The sequence below is a fragment of the Schistocerca piceifrons genome, unplaced genomic scaffold (assembly GCF_021461385.2).
Source record: "Schistocerca piceifrons isolate TAMUIC-IGC-003096 unplaced genomic scaffold, iqSchPice1.1 HiC_scaffold_1718, whole genome shotgun sequence".
Classification (NCBI taxonomy): domain Eukaryota; kingdom Metazoa; phylum Arthropoda; class Insecta; order Orthoptera; family Acrididae; genus Schistocerca; species Schistocerca piceifrons.
Genome location: NW_025727588.1, coordinates 1,272,205 through 1,281,476, shown reverse-complemented (window position 1 = coordinate 1,281,476; position 9,272 = coordinate 1,272,205).

The following is a 9,272-nucleotide window of genomic DNA, read 5'->3' as shown; positions in this document are numbered from 1 at the left end:
TTGTGCCTTTTCTATTTAATTCCGATGCAATGTCTGTGTTTCAACGTCAATAAGAAGGTCAGAGGGATACAGTAAACCTGAAGTGAAGCATAGGAAACTATAACTAGTGACACAGGAATGGTTCAAAACATAGTCGGTAGGAAGAGTCAGTCTTCTTGTACTTAAGTCGGCATAGTGCCATTTGTATTTAATTCCGATACAATTTCTGTGTTTCATCGTCAATAAGAAGGTCAGTGGGATACAGTAAACCTGAAGTGAAGCATTGGAATGTATAACTAGTGTCACAGGAATGGTTCAAAACAAAGTCAGTAAGAAGAGTCAGTCTTTTTGAACTTATGTCGGCATTGTGCCTTTTGTATTTAATTCCGATGCAATTTCTGAGTTTCATCGTCAATAAGGAGGTCCAAGGGATACAGTAAACCTGAAGTGAAGCATCGGAATCTATAATTAGTGTCACAGGATTGGTTCAAAACATAGACAGTAAGAAGAGTCAGTCTTCTTGAACTTAAGTCAGCATTGTGCCTTTTGTATTTAATTCCGATGCAATTTCTGTGTTTCTTCGTCAATAAGAAGGTCCAAGGGATACAGTAAACCGGAAGTGAAGCATCGGAATCTATAATTAGTGTCACAGGAATGGTTCAAAACATAGACAGGAAGAGGAGTCAGTCTCTTGAACTTAAGTAGGCATTGTGCCTCTTGTATTTAATTCCGATGCAATTTCTGTGTTTCATCGTCAATAAGAAGGTCCAAGGGATACAGTAAAACTGAAGTCAAGCAACGGAATCTATTACTAGTGTCAATGGAATGGTACAAAACATAGGCAGTAAGAAGAGTCAGTCTTCTTGTACTTAAGTTGGCATTGTGCGTTTTGGATTTAAATTCCGATGCAATTTCTGTGTTTCAACGACAATAAGAAGGTCCAAGGGATACAGTAACCTAAAGTGAAGCATCGGAATATATAACTAGTGTCACAGGAATGGTTCAAAGCATAGTCAGTAAGAAGAGTCAGTCTTCTTGTCCTTAAGTCGGCATTGTGTCTTTTGTATTTAATTCCGATTCAATTTCTGTGTTTCATCGTCAATAAGAAGGTCCAAGGGATTTAGTAAACCTGGAGTGAAGCATCGGAATCTATAACTAGTCTCAATGGAATGGTTCAAAACATAGACAGTAAGAAGAGTCAGTCTTCTTTTACTTAAGTTGGCATTGTGCCTTTTGTATTTAATTCCGGTGCAATTTCTGTGTTTCATCGTCAATACGAAGGTCAGAGGGATACAGTAAACCTGAAGGGAAGCATCGGAATCTATAACTAGTGTCACAGGAATGGTTCAAAGCATAGTCAGTAAGAAGAGTCAGTCTTCTTGTCCTTAAGTCGGCATTGTGCCATTTGTATTTAATTCCGATGCAATATCTGTGTTTCATCGTCAATAAGAAGATACAAGGGATACAGTAAACCTGAAGTGAAGCATCGGAAGCTATAACTAGTGTCACAGGAATGGTTCAAATCATTGTCAATAAGAAGAGTCGGTTTTCATGTACTTAAGTCGCCATTGTGCCTTTTGTATTTCATACCTTGCAATTTCTGTGTTTCATCGTCAATAAGAAGGTCCAAGCGATACAGTAACCTAAAGTGAAGCATCGGAATATATAACTAGTGTCACAGGAATGGTTCAGAACATAGTCTGTAAGAAGAGTCAGTCTTCTTGTCCTTGAGTCGGCATTGTGTCTTTTCTATTTAATTCCGACGCAATTTCTGTGTATCATCGTCAATAAGCAGGTCCAAGGGATACAGTAGACATGGAGTGTAGCATCGGAATCTATAACTAGTGTCACAGGAATGGTTCAAAACATAGAGAGTAAGAGGAGTCAGTCTCTTGAACTTAAGTAGGCATTGTGCCTCTTGTATTTAATTCCGATGCAATTTCTGTGTTTCATCGTCAATAAGAAGGTCCAAGGGATACAGTAAAACTGAAGTCAAGCAACGGAATCTATTACTAGTGTCAATGGAATGGTACAAAACATAGGCAGTAAGAAGAGTCAGACTTCTTGTACTTAAGTTGGCATTGTGCGTTTTGTATTTAAATTCCGATGCAATTTCTGTGTTTCAACGACAATAAGAAGGTCCAAGGGATACAGTAACCTAAAGTGAAGCATCGGAATATATAACTAGTGTCACAGGAATGGTTCAAAGCATAGTCAGTAAGAAGAGTCAGTCTTCTTGTCCTTAAGTCGGCATTGTGTCTTTTGTATTTAATTCCGATTCAATTTCTGTGTTTCATCGTCAATAAGAAGGTCCAAGGGATTTAGCAAAACCTGGAGTGAAGCATCGGAATCTATAACTAGTCTCAATGGAATGGTTCAAAACATAGACAGTAAGAAGAGTCAGTCTTCTTTTACTTAAGTTGGCATTGTGCCTTTTGTATTTAATTCCGGTGCAATTTCTGTGTTTCATCGTCAATACGAAGGTCAGAGGGATACAGTAAACCTGAAGGGAAGCATCGGAATCTATAACTAGTGTCACAGGATTGGTTCAAAGCATAGTCAGTAAGAAGAGTCAGTCTTCTTGTCCTTAAGTCGGCATTGTGCCATTTGTATTTAATTCCGATGCAATATCTGTGTTTCATCGTCAATAAGAAGATACAAGGGATACAGTAAACCTGAAGTGAAGCATCGGAAGCTATAACTAGTGTCACAGGATTGGTTCAAATCATTGTCAATAAGAAGAGTCGGTTTTCATGTACTTAAGTCGCCATTGTGCCTTTTGTATTTCATACCTTGCAATTTCTGTGTTTCATCGTCAATAAGAAGGTCCAAGCGATACAGTAACCTAAAGTGAAGCATCGGAATATATAACTAGTGTCACAGGAATGGTTCAGAACATAGTCTGTAAGAAGAGTCAGTCTTCTTGTCCTTGAGTCGGCATTGTGTCTTTTCTATTTAATTCCGATGCAATTTCTGTGTATCATCGTCAATGAGAAGGGCGGAGGTATACAGTAAACCTGAAGTGAAGCATCGTAATCTATAACTAGTGTCACAGGAATGGTTCAAAACATAGTCAGTAAGAAGAGTCAGTCTTCTTGTACTTAAGTCGGCATTGTGCCTTTCGTATTCAATTTCGATGCAATTTCTGTGTTTCACCGTCAGTAAGAAGGTCAGAGGGATACAGTAAACCTGAAGTGAAGCATCGGAATCTATATCTAGTGTCTCACGAATGGTTCAAACATAGACAGTAAGAAGAGTCAGTCTTCTTGTACTTAAGTTGGCATTGTGCCTTTTGTATTTAATTCCGATGCCATTTCTGTGTTGCATCGTCAATAAGAAGGTCAGAGGGATACAGTAAACCTGAAGTGAAGCATCGGAATCTATAACTAGCGGCACAGGAATGGTTCAAATCATAGTCAGTAAGAAGAGTCATTTTCTTGACCTTGAGTCGGCATTGTGCCTTTTGCATTTAATTCCGATGCAATTTCTGTGTTTAATCGTCAATAAGAATGTCCAAGGGATACAGTAAACCTGAAGTGAAGCATCGAACTCTATAACTAGTGTCGCAGGAATGGTTCAAAACATAGACAGTAAGAAGAGTCAGTATACTTGTACTTAAGTTGGCATTGTGCCTTTTCTATTTAATTCCGATGCAATGTCTGTGTTTCAACGTCAATAAGAAGGTCAGAGGGATACAGTAAACCTGAAGTGAAGCATAGGAAACTATAACTAGTGACACAGGAATGGTTCAAAACATAGTCGGTAGGAAGAGTCAGTCTTCTTGTACTTAAGTCGGCATAGTGCCATTTGTATTTAATTCCGATACAATTTCTGTGTTTCATCGTCAATAAGAAGGTCAGTGGGATACAGTAAACCTGAAGTGAAGCATTGGAATGTATAACTAGTGTCACAGGAATGGTTCAAAACAAAGTCAGTAAGAAGAGTCAGTCTTTTTGAACTTATGTCGGCATTGTGCCTTTTGTATTTAATTCCGATGCAATTTCTGAGTTTCATCGTCAATAAGGAGGTCCAAGGGATACAGTAAACCTGAAGTGAAGCATCGGAATCTATAATTAGTGTCACAGGATTGGTTCAAAACATAGACAGTAAGAAGAGTCAGTCTTCTTGAACTTAAGTCAGCATTGTGCCTTTTGTATTTAATTCCGATGCAATTTCTGTGTTTCTTCGTCAATAAGAAGGTCCAAGGGATACAGTAAACCGGAAGTGAAGCATCGGAATCTATAATTAGTGTCACAGGAATGGTTCAAAACATAGACAGGAAGAGGAGTCAGTCTCTTGAACTTAAGTAGGCATTGTGCCTCTTGTATTTAATTCCGATGCAATTTCTGTGTTTCATCGTCAATAAGAAGGTCCAAGGGATACAGTAAAACTGAAGTCAAGCAACGGAATCTATTACTAGTGTCAATGGAATGGTACAAAACATAGGCAGTAAGAAGAGTCAGTCTTCTTGTACTTAAGTTGGCATTGTGCGTTTTGGATTTAAATTCCGATGCAATTTCTGTGTTTCAACGACAATAAGAAGGTCCAAGGGATACAGTAACCTAAAGTGAAGCATCGGAATATATAACTAGTGTCACAGGAATGGTTCAAAGCATAGTCAGTAAGAAGAGTCAGTCTTCTTGTCCTTAAGTCGGCATTGTGTCTTTTGTATTTAATTCCGATTCAATTTCTGTGTTTCATCGTCAATAAGAAGGTCCAAGGGATTTAGTAAACCTGGAGTGAAGCATCGGAATCTATAACTAGTCTCAATGGAATGGTTCAAAACATAGACAGTAAGAAGAGTCAGTCTTCTTTTACTTAAGTTGGCATTGTGCCTTTTGTATTTAATTCCGGTGCAATTTCTGTGTTTCATCGTCAATACGAAGGTCAGAGGGATACAGTAAACCTGAAGGGAAGCATCGGAATCTATAACTAGTGTCACAGGAATGGTTCAAAGCATAGTCAGTAAGAAGAGTCAGTCTTCTTGTCCTTAAGTCGGCATTGTGCCATTTGTATTTAATTCCGATGCAATATCTGTGTTTCATCGTCAATAAGAAGATACAAGGGATACAGTAAACCTGAAGTGAAGCATCGGAAGCTATAACTAGTGTCACAGGAATGGTTCAAATCATTGTCAATAAGAAGAGTCGGTTTTCATGTACTTAAGTCGCCATTGTGCCTTTTGTATTTCATACCTTGCAATTTCTGTGTTTCATCGTCAATAAGAAGGTCCAAGCGATACAGTAACCTAAAGTGAAGCATCGGAATATATAACTAGTGTCACAGGAATGGTTCAGAACATAGTCTGTAAGAAGAGTCAGTCTTCTTGTCCTTGAGTCGGCATTGTGTCTTTTCTATTTAATTCCGACGCAATTTCTGTGTATCATCGTCAATAAGCAGGTCCAAGGGATACAGTAGACATGGAGTGTAGCATCGGAATCTATAACTAGTGTCACAGGAATGGTTCAAAACATAGAGAGTAAGAGGAGTCAGTCTCTTGAACTTAAGTAGGCATTGTGCCTCTTGTATTTAATTCCGATGCAATTTCTGTGTTTCATCGTCAATAAGAAGGTCCAAGGGATACAGTAAAACTGAAGTCAAGCAACGGAATCTATTACTAGTGTCAATGGAATGGTACAAAACATAGGCAGTAAGAAGAGTCAGACTTCTTGTACTTAAGTTGGCATTGTGCGTTTTGTATTTAAATTCCGATGCAATTTCTGTGTTTCAACGACAATAAGAAGGTCCAAGGGATACAGTAACCTAAAGTGAAGCATCGGAATATATAACTAGTGTCACAGGAATGGTTCAAAGCATAGTCAGTAAGAAGAGTCAGTCTTCTTGTCCTTAAGTCGGCATTGTGTCTTTTGTATTTAATTCCGATTCAATTTCTGTGTTTCATCGTCAATAAGAAGGTCCAAGGGATTTAGCAAAACCTGGAGTGAAGCATCGGAATCTATAACTAGTCTCAATGGAATGGTTCAAAACATAGACAGTAAGAAGAGTCAGTCTTCTTTTACTTAAGTTGGCATTGTGCCTTTTGTATTTAATTCCGGTGCAATTTCTGTGTTTCATCGTCAATACGAAGGTCAGAGGGATACAGTAAACCTGAAGGGAAGCATCGGAATCTATAACTAGTGTCACAGGATTGGTTCAAAGCATAGTCAGTAAGAAGAGTCAGTCTTCTTGTCCTTAAGTCGGCATTGTGCCATTTGTATTTAATTCCGATGCAATATCTGTGTTTCATCGTCAATAAGAAGATACAAGGGATACAGTAAACCTGAAGTGAAGCATCGGAAGCTATAACTAGTGTCACAGGATTGGTTCAAATCATTGTCAATAAGAAGAGTCGGTTTTCATGTACTTAAGTCGCCATTGTGCCTTTTGTATTTCATACCTTGCAATTTCTGTGTTTCATCGTCAATAAGAAGGTCCAAGCGATACAGTAACCTAAAGTGAAGCATCGGAATATATAACTAGTGTCACAGGAATGGTTCAGAACATAGTCTGTAAGAAGAGTCAGTCTTCTTGTCCTTGAGTCGGCATTGTGTCTTTTCTATTTAATTCCGATGCAATTTCTGTGTATCATCGTCAATAAGCAGGTCCAAGGGATACAGTAGACATGGAGTGTAGCATCGGATTCTATAACTAGTGTCACAGGAATGGTTCAAAACATAGACAGTAAGAAGAGTCAGTCTTCGTGTACTTAAGTCGGCATTTTGCCTTTTGTATTTAATTCCGATGCAATTTCTGTGTTTCATGGTCAATAAGAATGTCCAAGGGAGACAGTAAACCCGAAGTGAAGCATCGGAATCTATAACTAGTGTCACAGGAATGCTTCAAATCATTGTCAATAAGAAGAGTCGGTTTTCATGTACTTAAGTCGCCATTGTGCCTTTTGTATTTAATTCCGTTGCAATTTCTGTGTTTCATCGTCAATAAGAAGGTACAAGGGATACAGTAATCCTGAAGTGAAGCATCGGAATGTATAACTAGTGTCACAGGAATGGTTCAAAACCTAGAGAGGAGGAAGAGTCAGTGTTCTTGTACTTAAGTTGGCATTGTGCCTTTTCTATTTAATTCCGATGCAATTTCTGTGTTTCATCGTCAATGAGAAGGTCAGAGGTATACAGTAAACCTGAAGTGAAGCATCGGAATCTATAACTAGTGTCACAGGAATAGTTCAAAACATAGTCAGTGAGAAGAGTCAGTCTTCTTGTACTTAAGTCGGCATTCTGCCTTTCGTATTCAATTCCGATGCAATTTCTGTGTTTCACCGGTAGTAAGAAGGTCAGAGGAATACAGTAAACCTGAAGTGAAGCATCGGAATCTATATCTAGTGTCTCACGAATGGTTCAAACATAGACAATAAGACGAGTCAGTCTTCTTGTACTTAAGTCGGCATTGTACCTTTTGTATTTAATTCCGATGCCATTTCTGTGTTTCATCGTCAATAAGAAGGTCAGAGGGATACAGTAAACCTGAAGTGAAGCATCGGAATCTATAACTAGTGTCACAGGAATGGTTCAAAACATAGTCAGTAAGAAGAGTCAGTCTCCTTTGTCCTTGAGTCGGCATTGTGCCTTTTGTATTTAATTCCGATGCAATTTCTGTGTTTCATCGTCAATAAGAAGGTCCAAGGGATACAGTAAACCTGGAGTGAAGAATCGGAATCAATAACTAGTGTCACAGTAATGGTTCAAAACATAGACAGTAAGAAGAGTCAGTCTTCTTGTACTTAAGTCGGCATTGTGCCTTTTGTATTTAATTTCGATGCAATTTCTGTGTTTCATCGTCAATACGAAGGTCCAAGGGATACAGTAAACCTGAAGTGAAGCATCGGAATCTATAACTAGTGTCACTGAAATGTTTCAAAGTATAGACAGTAAGAAGAGGCAGTCTTCTTGTACTTATGTCGGCATTGTGCCTTTTGTATTTAATTCCGATGCAATTTCTGTGATTCATCGTCAATAAGAAGGTCCATGGGATACAGTAAACCTGAAGTGAAGCATCGGACTCTATAACTAGTGTCGCAGGAATGGTTCAAAACATAGATAGTAAGAAGAGTCAGTGTTCTTGTACTTAAGTCGGCATTGTGCCTTTTCTATTTAATTCCGATGCAATTTCTTTGTTTCTTCGTCAATAAGAAGGTCAGAGGGATACAGTAAACATGAAAGTGAAGCATCGGAAACTATAACTAGTGTCACAGGAATGGTTCAAAACATAGTCGGTAAGAAGAGTCAGTCATCTTGTACTTAAGTCGGCATAGTGCCATTTGTATTTAATTCCGATGCAATTTCTGTGTTTCATCGTCAATAAGAAGGTCAGTGGGATACAGTAAACCTGAAGTGAAGTATCGGAATCTATAACTAGTGTCACAGGATTGGTGCAAAACATAGACTGTAAGAAGAGTCAGTCTTCTTGTACTTAAGTTGGCATTGTGCCTTTTCTATTTAATTCCGATGCAATTTCTGTGTTTCATCGTCAATAAGAAGGTGCAAGCGATACAGTAACCTAAAGTGAAGCATCGGAATATATAACTAGTGTCACAGGAATGGTTCAGAACATAGTCTGTAAGAAGAGTCAGTCTTCTTGTCCTTGAGTCGGCATTGTGTCTTTTCTATTTAATTCCGATGCAATTTCTGTGTATCATCGTCAATAAGCAGGTCCAAGGGATACAGTAGACATGGAGTGTAGCATCGGAATCTATAACTAGTGTCACAGGAATGGGTCAAAACATAGACAGTAAGAAGAGTCAGTCTTCGTGTACTTAAGTCGGCATTTTGCCTTTTGTATTTAATTCCGATGCAATTTCTGTGTTTCATCGTCAATGACAAGGTCCAAGGGATACAGTAAACCTGAAGTGAAGCATCGGAATCTATAACTAGTGTCACAGGAATGGTTCATAACATAGTCAATAAGAGGAGTAAGTCTTCTTGTACTTAAGACAGCATTGTGCCCTTTCTATTTAATTCCAATGCAATTTCTGTGTTTCATCGTCAATAAGAAGGTCCAAGGGATACAGTAAACCTGGAGTGAAGCATCGGAATCTATAACTAGTGTCAAAAGAATGGTTCAAAACATAGACAGTAAGAAGAGTCAGTCTTCTTGTACTTATGTCTTCATTGTGCCTTTTTATTTAATTCCGATGCAATATCGAGTTTCATCGTCAATAAGAAGGTCAGAGGGATACAGTAAACCTGAAGTGATGCATCGGAATCTATAACTAGTGTCACAGGAATGGTTCACAACACAGACAGTAAGAAGAGTCAGTCTTCTTGTAATTAAGTCGG